The 19913-nt window shown below is 47.6% G+C and overlaps 2 pseudogenes; one reads left to right on the top strand and one right to left on the bottom strand.

Moving 5' to 3' along the window:
* LOC132808361 (zinc finger protein 850-like) overlaps positions 1-19913 on the bottom strand; it is a 70282-nt pseudogene that overhangs the window by 33965 nt on the left and 16404 nt on the right.
* LOC132808383 (zinc finger protein 135-like) lies at positions 1980-12574 on the top strand (annotated as a pseudogene).

Below are 19913 nucleotides of genomic sequence, written 5' to 3'. Positions count from 1 at the left end.
GGTGTATTAGTCAGGAGGATTAATATTGAGCAATGGTTGAGGGTGAGTTATCCTTTGGAGGGTGGGTGTGGACTCGTTGGGCCGAGTGGCCTGCTTCTGCACTGGGGATTCTCTGAAGGGAAGGAATTCCTGCAAACTGTGCAGGGCAGCGCAGGCGCAGTGCGGAGTCCTGCTGACGGCCGAGCCCCGCATCTCGTCCCGCCCCTTTCTCTTGCCCCGCCTCCCCTACCCCTCCCCCACCCCCGAACAATTGATGGCGTCACAATGCGCGGAAGTGGCCCTGTCAGTTTCAGAGTGAAACTCCCTCCCTCTGGACAACTGTTCATCCTGGGAAGGAGAGAGAGGGAAGAGGGGGGAATCTGTTCACTTGTAGCAGCTGGAGTGAATCCAGGGAGGGAGCAGATTCTGCAAACTTAATTACCTGGGCGAGGAGGGACGGAAGGATGGCGTGGGACTGTTTTCCACAGAGTCTGAAGGGTGACATTCCAGACTTTTTATAGAATCCTGAGGGGCATGGATAGGGTCAATACTCAAGGTCTTTTCCTTCGGATGGGGGAGTCCAGAACGAGAGGGTAATAGGTTTCAGGTGAGGCGGGGGGTGGTGGGGAGGGAGATGTAAAAGAGATCTCGGGGGCAACATTTTTGATGGAGAGGGTGGTGCAGTTATGGAATGAGCTGCCAGAGGAGGTGGTGGGGTCTGGTACAATTCCAACAGTTAAAAGGCATGTGGATGGGTGCATGAATACAAAGGGTTTAGTGGATCGGGGCCAAGTGATGGCAAATGCGACTGGAGTCATAGAGATGTACAGCACGGAAACAAGCCCTTTGGTCCAACTCATTCTTGCCGAACAGATAGCCAACCCAATTTAGTCCCAGCTGCCACCACCCGGCCCATAGAGGGGCCAAGTGATGGCAAATGTGACTAGATTAATTTAGGATATCTGGTCAGCTTGGACAAGTTGGGCCAAAGGGTTTGTTTCCGTGCTGTATGACTCTAGTTGGCTTTGGTAAAAGCAGAAGTGTGGTTGTGAAGACTGGACTTTCAGAGCAGCTTTCAAAGATGTTTTGCCCTGACTGGGAGCAGAAGAGTTTCACTGAAGTGTGCCTTGATGTCTCAATTTGCTCCCACCTTCCTGGGGGTCGTTAACCATTTTGTTCCACAAATAGCTGCATTGCAGGTTACCCCATGAATTGACACACTTATATTTGCTTCCCAGAATCAGACCTGCTCACTGTCAACTGTATCCTAGTGTTGTGGAGTTATCCAAAATGCAGAGAGATGTTAGTCTTGACGTTGTTGCATTTCTGCCCCTGTAAGATCCTGAATCAGCAACCTTCAGTTAAAGTGGAGTGAGGACAGAGGGGGAGAGAGGTGGGATGGTGCTTTCCATTTTGTGGAATAACAAAAGAAAAGAATATTCCACAGAAAGTAGAATTCCTTATTCAGAATTTCTACCCTGCACTGACAGTGATGACCTTTTGTAATCCCTTTTTACAGAGTATTTGAAGATCTGAAGACGGAAGTTTCAAAAACAACAGATGAAGGCCGTTTGCCCAAAATGTTGACTCTCCTGCTCCTCGGGTGCTGCCTGACCTGCTGTGCTTTTCCAGCGCTGCACATTTCAAATCTGACTCTCCAGCGTCTGCAGTCCTCACTTTGAAAGTCACTCAGTCCATCAGGACCGCAACTATGATTCTGTGAGAAGGAGCAAAGCTTTTTGGTTCCTGTTTCAGTACGTTTTCAGCATCAGTGGGACTGGATGAGAGACCCTACCATTGCAGTGCACTGAGTGTGGAGCCTGAAGCAGTTTTTTGGCCTGGAAAGAGGAATTCACAGTGGAGAGAGTCTCTACCTGCGTTTGTGTGTGGCTGAAGCTCCGGCCATGGAGAAACCAGAGGAATCCCGCCCCGCGGAGAAACTGTGGAAGTGTGGCGACTGCAAAAAAACCTTCCATTTCCCGTCTGCCCTGGAGACTCATCGGCACAGCCACACTGGGGAGAGGCCATTTCCCTGCCCTGTCTGTGGGAAGGCCTTTACCAAGGCCTCCAAACTCCAGACCCACCGGCGGGTCCACACCGGGGAGAGGCCCTTCCGCTGCCCCAAGTGTGGGAAGGCCTTCAGGAATTCCTCCCACTTGCTGACCCACCAGTGGGTCCACACGGGGGAGAGGCCCGTCAGCTGCCCTGAATGTGGGAAGGCCTTCAGCAATTCCTCCGCCTTGCTGAGGCACCAGCAGGTCCACACGGGGGAGAAGCCCTTTAGCTGTCCCGAGTGTGGGAGGGCCTTCAGCAATTCCTCCGCCTTGCTGAGGCACCAGCAGGTCCACACGGGGGAGAGGCCCTTCAGCTGCCCTGAGTGCGGGAAGGCTTTCACCAATTCTTCTAACCTGTTAAGCCACCAGCAGGTCCACACTGGGAAGAAGCTGTTCCCTTGCACAGAGTGTGGGAAGGCCTTCAGGTAGTCTTCTCACTTGCTGACCCACTGGCAGGTCCACACCGGGGAGAGGCCCTTCAGCTGCCCCGAGTGTGGGAAGGCCTTCAGCCATTCCACCAACCTGCTGACCCACCGGCGGGTCCACACGGGGGAGAGGCCGTTCCCATGCCACGTGTGCGGGAAGGCCTTCAGCATTTCCTCCCACCTGCTGAGGCACCAGCAGGTCCACCCGGGGGAGAGGCCCTTCACCTGCCATGTGTGCGGGAAGGGCTTCACAGGCTCCTCCCACCTGCGGAGGCACCAGCGAGTTCATGTGCCATCACAGGGGGATTGAAGGAATGATGGCTGAGTGCCGTTATCGACTGGAGTATCAGCCTGGTTCAGGGGACTCCCAGGTTCGATTCCCACTGCGACAGATGGTGGAATTAGAATTTGGTCAGAAATCTGGAGTTTAGAATCTAACGGTGAAACCATTGTCGGTGGGGTGGGGGTGGAAGAAGTCCCCGTTCTTTTTTTAGGGAAACAAACTGTCGTTGTGGGAGAGGATTCACTCAGTAGTCCCAGCTGCATCCTTTACCCGGTCTGGCCTACACATGACTCCAGACCCACAGCAGTATGATCGACTCTGCACTCCCCATCCAACTAACTTGGATACAGGATACAGGTTGAAAATGCTGAGTGAGGCAATACTTTCTCTGGGTACCAAGGATCCAATTCCAAAGGGACAACTTGGTGGTGACCAATAATGAAGAAAGTGAGGGGTTGGAGAGAGTGTGTGCATTTTGACTGTGAGCTGTTTTTAAAACATTGCTGCTTTTTCTACGCCTTTCTGCTGGGAGATTCTGAAGCTGTAACAAAGTTGGGTTACCTGAACTTCACACCGAGCTCAGACTCTCATTGAGAACTTGGAATTGCAACAGGTTTTTGTTTTAAAACTGCTCATTTCTTACAGGTGAAAGTGAGAACTGCAGATGCTGGAGATCAGAGTCAAGATTAGAGTGGTGCTGGCAATGCACAGCAGGTCAGGCAGCATCCAAGGAGCAGGAAAATCGACATTTTTCGGGCAATGTTGATTTTGCTCCTCAGATTGCTGCCTTACCTGTTGTGCTCATTTCTGACAGCCTCCTGTACTATGTTTCCAATGTTGTGTATCAGTTGCAGCAGTGAATGAGTAGCCAGTGTTGTTAGAAATTGTGAATTTTTCAGGAGTGCAGGTACTGCATCATCCCATTGTCATTGTACAATTTCCTGGCAGCACTGGGAAGTGGTGGCTGTGTCCATTGGAAACGATCTGGAGGTGCCGGTGTTGGACTGGGGTGGATAAAGTTAAAAATCACACAACACCAGGTTATCTTCCTTCTGGTTTATTTGGAAGCACTGGCTTTCGGAGTGCTGCTCCTTCATCAGGTAGCTGTGGAGCAGAATCATAAGACACAGAATTTATAGCAAAAGCTGATGGTGTCATGCAACTGCTAAGATATTGAATAAATCTAGATTGTCTTCCATCTTTTACCATGGGTTGCAGGTTTCAGTTCGTTAATATGTAAACCCCAGAACTACTTTGAATTCACCTTCGAGACGGTTTAAGGTTTTATAAAAATAGGTGACATCTCAGCTCAGATCCTGCACAAAAGGTGTGAGGTTCGAGTCTGTATCCCAATCTTGAATCAGATTGGTTCTATTAACTAAAGTGGGAATTTTATACAATATTACATGCAGTTTGTGTGCTTTTTGAACAAAATTGAATATATCTGCAAATGCAATTTCACCCCATAGACTTACGTGAGACTGTGTGTGCACGAGAGTGTGCGCGTATACGAGTTTGTGCATGCATGCTAATGAAGCGTGTGTTTGATGGAGTATAAGCTTGGGAGACTGTGTGAGTGTTAGGGTGTGTGTGAGTGTCCGAGAGAGCGTGACAGATGAAGGCAAAATGTTGTTAGCATTTTGCTAAAACAAGGAAGGGCAGAACTTGTACAGTTTAAGGTAGGGCCCTGCGTTGTGTTGGAGAACAGAGACACGGTGGGGGAGGGGTTCAGGTACATAAAGTTAAACATTTCTCAACACCAGGTTATCGTCCAACTGGTTTATTTGGAAGCACGAGCTTTCAGAGTGCTGTTCCTTCATGGGATGTTTGTAGAACAGGATCATAAGACACAACTACCTGATGAAGGAGCAGCGCTCCAAAAGCTTATGTTTGCAAATGAGCCTGTTGGAGTATCACCTGGTGTGGTGTGAATTTTAACTTCGTACACCCCAGTCCAACACCGGCATCTCCAAATTGGGGACATAGTTCTTTGGAAGTTGCATCATTGGTAGACAGAGTGGTGAAGGAGGCGTTTAGCACACTTTCCTTCATTGTTCACACCGTTCAGTGCAGGAGTTGGGACATCACGTTGAGGTTGTACAGGATATTGGTGAGACCACGTGTAGAGTACTGAGTACACTTCTGGTCGCCCTATCGACGACCACGAGTTGATGGGTGACCTTATTTCGATTGATAAAGCCATGGGGCGTGTAGGAAAGGTAAATATCACAGGGGGGAAGAAAGGGTGCATCTCCCCTTTTTTTACTTCTCTTGGCATTTGGACACTTCAATTCTGTCAGTAACAGCAGCATCACCAGAGAGCATACTGCGCATGCTCGCCGTTACGAGGATGAAACTGCGCATACTCCTAGCAAAGCACGCGTCACGGCTTTCTTTTGATGGACCAATCAGAAGCCCTGGAGGACCGGAAGTATACCAGTCCTCCTGCCAATCAGAGCGTTCCTATTGTCTGAATGCAGAAGTTGGAACACGAGCTTCGGAAGCTGCTGCTCCTCTCTCTGAATGAAGATTGAGTTTGCTCCAGACTGTAACCTCCTTACTCCGTCACCCATCTGTGAGTACGGCACACTCTTCTCAACTCCTTTTCCTTTTATTTCATTCTTGGATTCAATCTTTCACTTCCCTTTCCTTTCGGTTGCTGCAAATGAATGCACGGCGTGGACCGATTCGGGACAAGGTTTTTATAAACAGAGAGTGGTTCATGTATGGGATGAATGTCCAGAGGAAGTGGTGGATGCACGGACAGATACAACGTTTAACCAACATTTGGAGAAGTACATGAATAGGGAAGGTGCGGGGGATACGGGCCAAACACTGGCAAGTGGCACTAGTTTAGTTTGAGAACATACTCAGCGTGGAATAGTTGGGCTGAAGAGTCCGTTTCTGTGCTGTCTGACCGTAACTGTTCTGTTGTGGTCTTAAAGCCATTTTCTTACCTTCCACTTTAAACGTGGTTACTGTACCTGCATCCAACACACGGATCACTCAAAAAAACCACCTCAACCACACAACATAAATATTCATACTTTGTTCAAAAATCGGAGGAACTCAGCCTTGAATATATTCAATAACCCCCTAACTGCAGGAAGACATCCCCACTTCTAATCCCAGTTCATTTTGTGATTTATACCACTTGCCTTGCTGATTGCTTGCTGCACCTGTCTGACAACTGGCAGTGACTGGTGTAGAAGGACGCTGAGGCCTCTTTGTACATCCACACATCATTCCTGACGAAGGGCTCGGGCCTGAAATGTCAACTCTCCTGGTCCTCAAATACTGCCTGTCCTGCTGTGCTTTTCCAACCCCAAACTTTTAGACTCTGATTCCAGCAGCTGCAGGTCTCACTTTCTCTACATTGGACGCTGAGGGTTAACCTTATAAAGGTTTATAAGGGACATGAAGAGTCAATACCCCAGGTCTTTTCTCCAGGGTACGAGAGTCCAGAACTAAAGTACTTGCTTTTAGGTGAGTGGGGAAAGGGACATGAGGGGCAACCTTTTCACACAGAGGGTGGTGCATTTATGGAACTGCCAGAGGAAGTGGTGGAGGCTGGAACAAGTACAACATTTAAAACCCATCTTGATGGGTATGTGAATAGGAAGTGTTGAGAGGGATATGGACCATATGTGGGCAAATGAGACAAGATTAGTTTAGGATATCTGGTCCGCACGGACGAGTTGGGCCAGAGGGTCTGTTTCTGTGCTGTAATACTGGAATTGTGTTTGGTGAATGCAGAAGTGTGGTTGGACTTTCAGAGCAGCTTCCCAAGATGTTTTGCCCTTACTGGGAGCAAAATAAGTTACAATGAAGTCTTTCATTTGAGACAGCAACGGAGTGAGGGAATACATCTGGGAGTTTGGTGGAAAGTGGGAATTCATTGCACTGTGGGGATGAAGCCCTACCCTATCCAGTCAAATCTGCTGGTGGATGAGACCAGGCCTCCAGTTGAAGGGAGTAGATTTTAGATTATATTAGATTACTTAGGCCCTTCACCCCAACAAGACCTCACCAACCCTCTGAAGAGCAACCCACCCCCCCACATTTACCCCTTCACCTGACACTACAGGCAATTTAGCATGGCCAATTCACCTAACCTACACATCTTTGGACTGTGGGAGGAAACCAGAGCACCTGGAGGAAACCCACACCCAGTTGCCCGAGGCAGGAATTGAACCCGGGTCTCTGGCGCTGTGAGGCAGCTGTGCTGCTCACTGTGCCATGGTGCCATTTAGGACAGATGAGGAGGAATTGCTTTTCCTGGAGAGTAATCAATCTATGGAATTCTCTGCCCAAGGAAGCAGTAGAGGCATCTTCATTAAGTATATTGAAGACACAATTGGATGGGTTTTCATGGTTAGGGAGTTGAGGGTAGTTGGGACAATGGATATATCAGCCATGATCAGCTTGGATTTCAGTTTCCCACAGAGTAAGATATTGGTCTGTTCTCTGCTCTGCGAGATTTCTGCTGAGGCCTTGACCCCCACCCCCACACCTTCTGGAACAATAAAACATTCAGTTATGTTTGACTCAAGCCACAATCCCCCAGCCTGTCAACCATCCAGACACAGAGTATAGTCCTAGCTGGGAATCAAACAAAAGAAAAGAACAAAATTAGAAATAAATAAATGCTCATGCTCATGCTTAATGTTTGTTCATGAGGAAGTAAACTGGAAATACGGCTCTCCCAGGATACTTATAGTGCCCCTCTTGAGGCATTCTCTCTCCCTAACATCTAACTATTCATACCCAGCTATGATTTACAACAATATTTACACCAACAGAAATAAAGCATCTGTTATCAAGTAGACATTGGGATATATAGCACGAAGTAGACTTTTCTGTCTCGTTCAGACACATACACGCATATGCATCCATGGGGGTGAATTTGTATTTGCAGAGACATTCTATTTTTCTCAAAAATGCACAATATACAGGTTGTTCAATCCAGGTAACATTTTGTAAATTCCACTTTGGAAATAGAACCAATCTGACTCAAGATTGTGATACAGACAGACCCTGGTTTCACACCTTTAATGCATTGTCAGAGCTGAGGTGTCACCTTTTCTTATTAAACTTTGGGTTATCTCAAGAAAATGTCTTTGAGGAAATTCTGGGATTTACAAATGAATGATACGAGCAGCCCATACTAAAAGATGAAAGACTTAACAATCCAGGGTTTTTTGATATATCATTTCAGTGCGCTGTAATGTTTTTCCATCCATTCTGTGCCTTATGATTTTATTCTCCACAATCACCTGATGAAGGAGCCACGCAGCCAGTGCTAGTCATAGAAATGTACAGCATGGAAACAGACCCTTCGGTCCAACCCGCCGACCAGATATCCCAACCCAATCTAATCCCCCCTGGCAGCACCCAGCCCATATCCCTCCAAACCCTTCCTATTCATATACCCATCCAAATGCCTCTTAAACGTTGCAATTATAAAAGCCTCCACCACTTCCTTTGACAGCTTATTCCATACATGTACAACCCTCTGCATGAAAAGTTGTCCCTTAGGCCCCTTTTAAATCTTTCCCTTCTCACCTTAAACCTATGCCTCTAGTTTTCGACTCCCCCACCCTGGGGAAAAAGACCTAGGCTATTTGCCCTATCCATGCCCCTCATGATTTTATAAACCTCTCTACGGTCACCCCTCAGGTTCTGATGCTCCAGGGTAAAATAAATGCCCCAGTTCCCCCCTCAGTCTGTGTAACTGGTTAAAGCTCCTTCCCATAGTCAGCTCACTGGGACACATACACTCATTCTGTGTAACCAGTTAAAGCTCAGTTCACTGGTGGTTCCTTTCTGAGTGCTTCTCTGCTCACACTGATGTCCAGTACCTTTTGAAGCAGGTCGAATGGATTTCTCTTTCCAAATTCAACCCCCCAATGATATTGAGTGACCCTGTCAGATCTTGTTATGGAATTTCTTCCAAGGTTTCTGTATGCAGATCCTCCCCTTCTGATACCCTGTCAGCAAAGTTGAAACAAGTCATCACTTTCCGTACCGAATAGAAATTCTGGTTTATATTGTATGTGTCTGTGTGTTTAAAGTACTAACCCAGTAACATACAACTGGTATAATTGATTTAAAATACACAGGAGATGTGAGGAAGGAGATGTCAGGACCTGGCACACTCTGAACCCTAACAGGGTGTTCCAAGTGGTAGTGAAAACATTTCAAAATGAAGTGGATGGCCAGAAACACCGTGCTTCTGTGGAAGCACAGAAACAGTCCATCTCATCCATGCTGACTAGATATCCGAAATTAATCTATCCTATTTACCAGCACTTGGCCCATATCCCTCTAAACCCTACCTATTCACATACCCATCCAGCTGCCCTTTAAAAGTTGTATTTGTGCCAGCCTCCACTTCCTCTCGCAGCTCATTGCACACACGCACCACCCTCTGAGTGACAAAGTACCAATCTATGCCTTCCTCATCCCCCGTTTGACCTGTACTGATACCTTCGGGGATCTCTGAACTTGGACAGTAAGGTCCCTTTGTTCCTGAGCACTCAGTAGTGATCTATTATTTATTGCTTACTTCCTTCCCAATTAAGATGAGGTGTTGTCCCTCCAATTTGATTCGTTGTGGCAATAGAGGAGGCCAGAGATGGTAATGTCAGAAAGGGGGTGGGAAGGGGAATTGAAATGGGTGGTGACTGGGAACTCTGGTCGGCTCTGTCGACCCAGATATGATGCTCAGTGAACCATTCCCCAAGTTTGCGGTCGCTCTCCCCGATATAGAGAAGACCACAACTGGCAAACACATGGCAAATGCAGTACCACAATATGAAGTTATAGCCTTTGCTGTGGAACAAAAGGTAGAAAGGAAGTGCATTGTTTAAATGGAGATATAATTGGATGTGGAGAATGTGAGAACTGCAGATGCTGGAGATCAGGGTCAAAAGGTGTGGTCCTGGAAGAGCACGGTAGGTTGGGCAGCATCCGAGGAGCAGGACAGTTGACTTTTCGGGCACGAGCCCTTCATCAGGAATGATGTGTGGATGGACAAAGGGGCCTCAGTGTCCTTCTACACCAGTCACTGCCAGTTGTCAGACAGGAGCAGCAAGCAATGCGCAAGGCAAGTGATATATTAGCAAGAGGAATTGAGGTCAGAAGTGGGGATGTCTTCCTGCAGTTAGGGGGTCATTAAATATATTCAAGGCTGAACTCATCTGATTTTTGAACAGCAAAGAAGTGGATGTTTGTGGGGGAAGGCAAGAACATGGTTTTAAGACCAGTACAGAACAGTTCCAGAGTCATACAGCACAGAAACAGACCCTTAAGTCCAACTAGTCATAGAGATATACAGCATGGGAAACAGACCCTTCGGTCCAACTCATCCATGCCGACCAGATATCCCATCCCAATCCAGTCCCATCTGCCAGCACCTGGCCCATATCCCTCCAAACTCTTCCCATTCATATACCTGTCCAAATGCCTTTTAAATCTTACAATTGTACCAGCCTCCACCACTTCCTCCTGCAGCTCATTCCATACATGTACCACCCTCTGTGTGAACAGGTTGACCCGAAGATCTCTTTTGTTTCTTTCCTCCCCCCGTCACCCTAAACCTATGCCCTCTTCCCCCCCCCCCCCCCTCTGCAGGGAAAAGATTTTGTCTATTTACCCTATCCATGCCCTTCATGATATTATAAACCTCTATAAGGTCACCCCTTAGTCTCCAACGTTCCAGGGAAAACAGCCCTAGTCTCCCTTTAGCTCAAATCCTCCAACCCTGGCAATATCCTTGTAAATCTTTTCTGAACCCTTTCAAGTTTCACAACATCTTACTGATAGTAAGGAAACCAGAATTGCACTCACTATTCCAAATGTGGCCTAACCAATGTCCTGAAGAAGAGCTCATGCCCGAAATGTCGACTCTCCTGCTCCTTGGATGCTGCCTGACCTGCTGCGCTTTTCCAGCAACACATTTTCAGCTCTAACCAATGTCCTGTACAGCTACAACATAACTTCCCAAATCTTATACGCAGAGAATTGGGAAAGTTTTCAAAACCTACAAAAGACAACTGGGAAAGAAGGGAGGGACAAACCGAACCTTTGAGGGTCAGCTTGGAGGCATCAAGGACTCAGGACAGGGGGTGGGGATGACCCCAGCTATGGGCCACATGTGAGCAAATGGTTCCAGATTGTTTTACGATAGCTGGGCGGTACAGACGAGTTGGACTGAAGGGACTGTTTCTGTGCTGTGTATCTCTATGACTCTGGCTTTCCACTAACGTTTACCACGTCAGTATATTCAGTTTCTCTCTGGTGTCAGTGTTAAGACCTTGATGTCTCATTTTGCTTCCCCTTCCCAGGGATGGTAACCATTTTGTGTCTGGTTGTTCCGAAAGAAGCTGCATGGCAGCTTCATCCTGAATTGACCCACATTTTATTTGCTTCCCAAAATCAGACCGGCTCACTCTCAGCAGGATCCCAATGTTGGGAAAGATTAACTTTCAGATGGAGTTATGCAAAATGCAGAGAGATGTCAGTCTTGATGTTTTTGCTTCTCTGCCCCTGTAAGATCCTGAATCAGCACCTTCAGGAGAATTAGTCAGAGCAGAGTGAGAACAGAGGGGGGAGAGTGGGATGGTGCATTCAATTTTGCGGAATAATAAAAGAAAAGAAAATTCCACAAAGTAGAATTGCTTGTTTAGAGTTTCCACCCTGGGACTGACAGTGGTGACTTTTGTAATCTATTTTTACAGCGTATTTGAAGATCTGAAGACGGAAGTTTCTCAATCAACAGATGAAGGGCTTATGCCCGAAACATTGACCCTCCTGCTCCCCAGATGCTGTCTGACATCCCCGTGCTTTTCCAGTGCCACGTTTTTTGACTGACTCTCCAGCATTTGCGGTCCTCGTTCAACATCAATGTCTGACAGTCACTCAATCCACCAGGACCGCAACAATTTTCGACTGTGATTTCTGTGAGAGGGATCAAAGCTTTATGGTTCCTCCCTGAGTGTGTTTTCAGCATCAGTGGGACTGGATGAGAGACCCCACTATTGCAGCACTGAGTGTGGAGCCTGAAAAAGTTATACGGCCTGGGAAGAGGAATTCACAGCAGAGAGGGGCTGGAAATGCGTTTATGTGCAGCTGAAGCTTCGGCCATGGAGAAACCCGAGGAATCCCACCCCGTGGAGAAACGATGGAAGTGTGGCGACTGTGGGAAAGGCTTCCGTTTCCCGTCTGCCCTGGAGATTCATCGGCGCAGTCACACCGGGGAGAGGCCATTCCCCTGCCCTGTCTGCGGGAAGGCCTTCAGACATTCCTCCCACCTGCTGGCCCACCAGCGGGACCACACGGGGGAAAGGCCCTTCAGCTGTCCCGATTGTGGGAAGGCCTTCATGTTTTTCTCTGCCCTGTTGGCCCACCGGCGAATCCACACGGGTGAGAGGCCGTTCAGCTGCTCTGAGTGTGGGAAGGGCTTCAACTATTCCTCCGACCTGCTGAGGCACCAACGGGTTCACTCAGGGGAGAGGCCCTTCAGCTTCCCCGAGTGCGGGAAGGCCTTCAGCAATTACTCCAACCTCCAAACCCACCAGCGAGTGCACACGGGGGAGAGGCCCTTCAGCTGCCACAAGTGTGGGAAGGCCTTTACCCAGGTCTCCACCCTGCTGAGGCACCAGCAGATCCACACTGGGGAGAGGCCGTTCACCTGCTCTCGGTGCTGGAAAGGCTTCACCCGCTCCTCCCACCTGCAGAAGCACCAGCGAGTTCACGTGCCATCGCAGGGGAATTGAAGGAGTGACGACCAAGTGCCATTATCGATTGGACTATCAACCCGGTTCCAGAGACTCCCGGGTTTGAATCCCGCCACGACAGATGGCAGAATTGGTATTCGGTCAGAAATGTGGAGTCGGAATCTAAAGATGAGACTGTGTTTCAGGGAGGGGGTGGTGCGGGGGAGAAAGCCCCCATCTGATTCCCTCTCTCCCTTGTTAGGGAAGGGAACCGCCATTGTGGGAAAGGATACACTCAGTCGTTCCAGCTGCATCCTTTATCCGGTCTGGCCTACACGTGACTCCAGACCCACAGCAGTCTGGTTGACTCTACTCTGCCCCTTCCTCCACTGGCAAAGGAGCGGGGAGAAACTTACTAGGAGTGAGGGAATGGGTTGAAATTGCTGAGTAAGGCAATACTTCCTCTGGATTACGGCTGTAACAGGGAGCCAATTACAAAGGCACAACCTGGTGCTGCCCAATAGTAAAGACAGTGGGGTGTGTGTGAAGTGTGTGGGCTTTGACCCTGAGCTGTTTAAAAAGCTGCTAATTTGTCTAGCCTTTTTGCAGGGGGGATCTGAAGCTGTCACAATAAAGGTTACCTGAACTTACCACCAGGCTCAGACTCTCATTGAAAGCTTTGAGCTCCAAGAGGTTTTTTATTTAAAGCTGCTCCTTTCTTTCAGCCTCCTGCAGAGTTTCCAATGTCATGTATCAGATGGAGCGGTGAATGAGTAGCTAGTATCATTAGAAATTGTAAATCTTTCAGGTACTGTGTTGTTTCATGAGCATTGTAAAGTTTACTGGCAGCACCAGGAGGTGTGGGCTGTGGTCACTAGAAATGATGTGGAGGTGTCGGGATTAGACTGGGTTGATAAAGTTTAAAAAAATCTCACAATACCAGGTTATTGTCCAACAGGTGTATTTGGAAGCACTAGCTTTCTGAGTGCTGCCCCTTCATCGGGCAGCTGTGGAGCAGCATCATAAGACACAGAACGTATATCAAAAGATCAGTATCATGCAACTGATCGAATATATTGAACAAGCCTAGATTGCTGTCAAGTCTTTCATCTCTTAGAATGGGTGCAGGTTTTGGTTCATTAACGTGTAAATGCCAGAACATCTTTTAAGTCATCTCAAGAATGTGACTTAAGGTTTTATAAAAAAGATAATATCTCAGCTCAGACAATCATTTAAAGGTGTGAGATTTGAGTCTGTTAGTATTCCAATGTTGAATCAGACTGGTTCTATTTCCAAAGGAAGGATTCATAAAATATTACATGGATTGACTGCCTGGAAATTGTGTGCTTTTTGCGCAAAATTGAATGTATCCGCAAATAAGGTCTACCAATACAAATTCACCCCAAAGAATTGTGTGTGCGTGCATGTGAGTTTGTGTGAGAATGTGTACATGCTTGGTAAAGTGTGAGTGTGATGGAGTATAAGCTTGATTAGAGTATTGGGGGGGAAAACGTGCATGTCTGAGGGGGAGCATGTGTGAGAGAGGTATTAATATAAGCAAGGGGTTGCATTTTCCTAAAACAAGGAAGGGCACACTTGACCCAGGGCCCTACCCTTATCTGGACATGTTATAGAACAGACAGACGTAGGGCGGGTGGTGTTCAGGAACATAGTTCTTTGGAAGTTGTATCACTGGTAGACAGGGCGGTTAAGAAGGCATTTAGCAGCATAGCATTCATTGTTCACCCCATTGAGTATAGGGGTTGAGACATCATGTTGAGGTTGTACAGGATGTTGGTGAGGCCACTTTCAGCGTACTGAGTACTGTTCTGATGGCCCTGTCAAAGGAAGAATACTATCAGAGAGGGTTCGGTAAAGATTTACCAGGACGTTGCCAGGACTGGAGGGTTTGAGTTATAAGGAGAGGCTGGGAATTTATTCACTGGAGCACAGGAGGTTGGAGGGTGACCTCATTGAGATTGATAAAATCATGAGGAGTGGAGGTAAGGTGAATAGCAAAGGACTCTTGCTTAGTGTCGGGAGCTCAAAACTAGGGGGGCATATTACTTGGAGGAGAGAGATTTAAAAGGAACCTGAGGAGCAACATTTTGAAAGTGGGTGGCTTTGTATGTGGAATGAACTTGCTGAGGATGTGGTAGATGCAGGTACAGTTACAACATTGAAACAGCATTTGGATGGGTACATGAATAGAAAGGTTTAGAGGGATATGAGCCAAATGCAGGCAAGTGGGACTGGTTTAGTTTGGAATCCTGGTGGGCATGGACGAATTGGACCGAAGTGTCTGTTTCTGTGCTGTATACCTCTATTGAAACCAGTAGAATTCTGAAAGGGACTTGACAGGATAGATGCAGATAAAATGCCCCTTTGTGGGGAGTGTCTCGAATTCCGACAATGTGGAAGCAGGCCATTCAGCCCATCTATTTCACTCTGGCCCTCTGAACAATATCCCACCCATACCCAACCCCTTACTCCGTATTTCCCATGGCCAATCCACCCTAACCTATACATTCCTGGTCACTATGGGTAACTTAGCACGGCCAATCCTCCCTAACCTACACTCTAATCTGTAAATTACCTTCTCAAGAATGTAATTTAAGTGCAGAGCTTTTCTAAGAAAAATGTCAGTCTGACTCAACATTGGGACACAGACAGAATTCACACCGATTGTCTCTACTTATAAAAAGGGCAACGTCTCTTCGAAATGTAGATTCATTTAGATATAACTGCGTCACTTTACATATTAAGATATCCCTTTGAATGTGCCACATCCCTTTGAAATATAATCTCGCCCATTTACATCTCTTTATTTGCGGAAATACCCGTTAAAATGTCCATGTCCCTTTAAAATGCAGATTGCCCCCTTTAGATATGAGGCCGTTCCGTTAGATGTCGGAATATCTGTTTAAATGGAGCCGTGAGCTTTCCCAATGTAGACAGGGCTCCTCGAAACGTGGCAGTGTCCCCCCTGCAGCTGCAGAGCGAGACAGGAGAGTTTGTTTTTGTGAATGAGCAGTTGTAGCGCGAGGTGGCTGTTGCTTGGTGACGGTGAGGCTCCCCCGGCCCCGCCCATCCCCCCGTGCAGACGTCACGCGGGGGCGAAGGCGGTTGGGAGGAGAAGTCGCTCGAGCGGGGAAGCGGCGGCCGTTAGGAAAATGGCGCCGTGCGGCCCGGGGCAGACCCCCGTCACTGGTCACCGCCGCCTTCCTGGTGCAGCTGCTGTGTCACGGCCACACCGGCCGGCTGTACAGCAGGCAGGAGCCGGTGACCATTCTGGAGGCGGATGGGGTTAAGGGCCTGTTTGGGAACTGGTCGGCCGCCTGGGTGGTGGAGTTCTACTGGTCGTGGGGCGGCCCCTGTGTCAACTATGGGGCCACCTGGAAGGTACTGGGCCCGGGAGGTGAAAGGTGAGGCAGGTTGTGGGGGGGACGGAGGGGAAGGAATGTGGGGCCTGTCCTGTCATAGTCACATTTTACACTCACTTTCCATCTGCTTTTACTGGCGCTTGTGCTGTTTACCCCTCACTGTTTTTTAATCCTTGTACTGTTTACTCTTGCTATTACTTGTGCAATTTCCTAGGGGAGTGTGTAAATACTAGTGAAGGAGATTATGCACCAGCATGTATATGTTCCTCAGTCATTGAAGGGGTAGGATCCTGTTGAGAATGGTTAGTAAAGCATGTCGTGTACTAAGCCTTGTTAACAAGGACATATAGTAGTTTGTAATTTGTCAAAGTATGCTTCTCATAGAGTTGTACAGACCCTTTGGTCCAACCTGTCTATGCTGACCAGATATCCAAAATTAGTGTTGACAGTGTAGTGCTGTAAAAACACAGCAGGTCAGGCAGCATCCGAGGAGCAGGAGAATCGATATTACGGGCATAAGCCCTTCATCAGGCGGGCGTATGCCTGAAAGGAATCAAAAGATTCCTAATGAAATGCTTACACCCGAAACGTCGATTCTCCTGTTCTTTGGGTGTTGCCTGACCTGCTGTGCTTTTACAGCACTCCACTCTCGCCTCTGATTTCCAGCATCTGCAGTCCTCACTTTCTCCTCGTTGGTTTCAACATTACTGCGAAGCCTCTTCAATGGATGCCTACCTGGAAGAAGTTCTCCTCCTCTGTCTACAGAGATCTGAGTCCCTCTCTCACAGTACACCCCCCCCCGCAAGTCCTCTCCTTTGGCCAGAATTTATTCAGCCATGTCCTCGAGTAATTTGACTACCACAGCCATGTGTCTCCTTTCTCATTGCTTGGCTACGGAACTATCTGATCCCACATGGACTCTGGATCACATTCAGACCAACCTAGTTTGGACCTGAACAGGATACCCAGTACACACTACAAATCCGAAACCTTCAACAACGATTCTCTCTCTGGATCCTCCACTCCACAGTATCAGCCATCTACTTTTACCTGCAGTCAGTCCTGCCCAAGCTCAGAGCATCACTTTTCCCAGAACTGCAACCCAGATTCTACATCCTCAGAAAAGATTCCTGTTGAAGGGCTTATGCCGAAAATGTCAATTCTCCTGCTTCTCGGATGCTGTACTGTTCCAACACTCAACTCTGATCTCCAGCATCTGCAGTCCTCACTTTCTCTGAGATATCCCAAATTAATCTAGTCCCATTTGCCAGCACTTGGCTCATATCCCTCTAAACCCTTCCTATTCATATACCCATCCAGATACAATTACAACATTTAAAAGGTATCAGCCTCCGCCACTTCCTCTGGCAGCTCCTTCCATACACACACCACACTCTGCATGGAAATGTTGCCCCTTAGGTACCTTTTACATCTTTCCGCTCTCAACCTAAACCTATGCCCTCTAGTTCTGAACTTCACCCCTACACTGGGGAAAGCACAGAGATTGAGCAGCCAGACAAAATGCCAAAACAATAAAATGTCAAGCCATGTGGGGAAAAAAATTGTGGCTCTACCCCTTTTTCTCCTCTTGATATTTGGACACTTAAAATCTGTCAGTAACACTAGCATATTGCAGGGCGCGTGTTCAGTGGTGTCACCAAAACATTGGGCATGTTCCTTGCTGTCAGCAGAAAAGGTACAAGATCTTCTTTTGATGGACCGATAAGGAGCACTGGAGGACCTGAAGGTGACTTGTCCTCTTGCCAATCAGAGCACCTCTACTGTCTGAAAGCAGAAGCTGGACCATGACCTTCTGAAGCTGCTGCTGTTCCACTCTCTCAGAATGAAGATTGAGCTTCAGCCTAGACTGCAACTTCCTTCCTCTGTCTAACATCTGTGAGTACAACACTCTTTTCTCACCCCTTTTTCTATTTATTTTTAATTCTGGGGTTTAATTGTTGACTTGCAGCAACCGAAAGGAGAGGGAACAAATCCAGGGAAGGGGCAGACTCAGGAAATGTTGGTCCAGGTCTGTGTCTCAATTGGCAAAATAGACTGGCAGGAGGCTAGAAGAATGCAGCAAGCCATGCAGCATCAGGAGGTGGAGAAGTTGACGTTTCAGTTGTAACCCTTGTTCCAGACTGGTGATGGGTGTAGGGGAAGATGCAGAACAAGGTTGTGCTGGGGGCAGGGTGGTGAAGTGGAGATAGCTGGAGACAGGTAGAGGGTACAACCTGGTTGATCAGTGGGTGGCAAGGAATCTGGTTGGTGGCAAGGGGGAGTGGAATGGGAGGGACTGGGAAGGGAGTCGGGGATGGAAAGGGAGGTTATTTTAAATTGGAAAACGCAATGTTGAGGCTTCCGGGCTGTTGGCTGCCCAGGTGGAAGATGAGGTGTTGTTCCTTTAATTTACGGTTTGGTTCGTTGTGGCAATGCAGGAGGCCTAAGGTGATTATGTCAGAAAGGGAGTGGGAAAGGGAATTAAAATGGGTGGTGACAGGGAGGTCCATTGAGACTCTGCGGCTTCAGCTGTGGACCATTCCTCAAATTTACATTTGGTCTCCTCGATGTAGAGAAGACCACAATTGGCAAACACGTGACGAATGCAGTACTGCAATATTAAGTTGTAGCCTTTGCTGTGGAAAAAAAACAGAAAGGAGGTGCATTGTTTAAATGGTGACATATTGGGATATGGAGAAGGTGAGGTCTGCAGATACTAGAGATCAGAGTAGCAAAGTGTGGTGCTGGAAAAGCACAGCAGGTCAGGCAGCATCCGAGGAGTAGGACAGTCCACGTTTTGGGCATGAGCCCTTCATCAGGAATGATGTATGGATGTACAAAGGGGGTTCAGCATCCAGTGAACGCCAGTTGTCAGAAGTTGCAGCAAGCAATGAGCAAAGCAAGAGGTATTTTAGCAAGAGGAATTGAGTGAAGAATTGGGGATGTCTTCCTGCAGTTAGGGGCTCATTGAATATATTCAAGGCTAGGTTCATCTGATCTTTGAACAACAAAGAAGTGGATGTTTATGGGGGGAAAACAGAAAATGGTTTTAAGATCAGTACAGAACAGTTACAGAGTCATACAACACAGAAACAGACCCTTCAGTCCAACTACTCCATGCTGACTATGTACTGAAACTAAACTAGTCTCACCTAGATTGGCCCATATCCCTCAGAACCTTTCCTATTCATGTACTCATCCAAATGCCTTTTAAACATTGTAACTGTCCCTGCATCCACCACTTCCTCTGGACATTCATTCCACACAAACCACTCTGTAAAAAAAAAATCATGCCCCTCATTACTTTTTAAACCTTTCTCCTCTCACCTTCAAAATTTGCTCTCTAATCTTGAAACCCCCACCCAAGGGAAAGGACCCCCGCCTTTCATCTCATCTATCCCCTTCATGATTTTTATAAACCTCTATAAGGTCACTTCTCGATCTCCTGTGGTCCAGTGAAAATGAGTGTGGTGCTGGAAAAAATACAGAAGGTCAGGCAGCATCCGAGCAGCAGGAAAATCTACGTTTTGTGCATAAACTCTGATGAAGGACTTATGCCCGAGCCATCGATTTTCCTGCTTTTCAGATGCTGCCTGACCTGTGCTTTTCTAGCACCGCACTCTGGACTCTGATCTCCAGCATCTGCAGCCTTCACTTTCTTCCAGTGAAGTGTCTCAGCCTATCCACCGAGATGGAGGTAGATTCATATCTAGTTATGATCTGTTCAATGCTGGTCCAAGCTCGAAAGACCAAATGACCTACTCCTGCTCCCAATTCTGACACTGTGTCCAGGATATCAACAGACCACAAGACATAGGAGCAGAAATAATGCCATTCTGCCCATCAGCTCTGCTCCAACATTTAATCATGGCTGATGAGTTTCTCAAGCCCATTCTTCCACTTTCTCCCTGTAACGCTCAATCCCCTTGATACTCAAGAACCGATCTGTCGCAGTCTTAAATTTTCTCAGTGACTTGTCCTCCACAGCCTTCTGTGGCAATGAATTCCATAGATTCACCGCTCTCTGGCTGATGAAGTTTCTCCTTGCCTCTGTTCTGAAAGGTTTTCCC

This window comes from Hemiscyllium ocellatum, assembly GCF_020745735.1.
Source record: "Hemiscyllium ocellatum isolate sHemOce1 chromosome 27 unlocalized genomic scaffold, sHemOce1.pat.X.cur. SUPER_27_unloc_5, whole genome shotgun sequence".
Taxonomy (NCBI): Eukaryota; Metazoa; Chordata; class Chondrichthyes; order Orectolobiformes; family Hemiscylliidae; genus Hemiscyllium; species Hemiscyllium ocellatum.
This window is presented reverse-complemented; position numbering and strand designations above follow the sequence as displayed.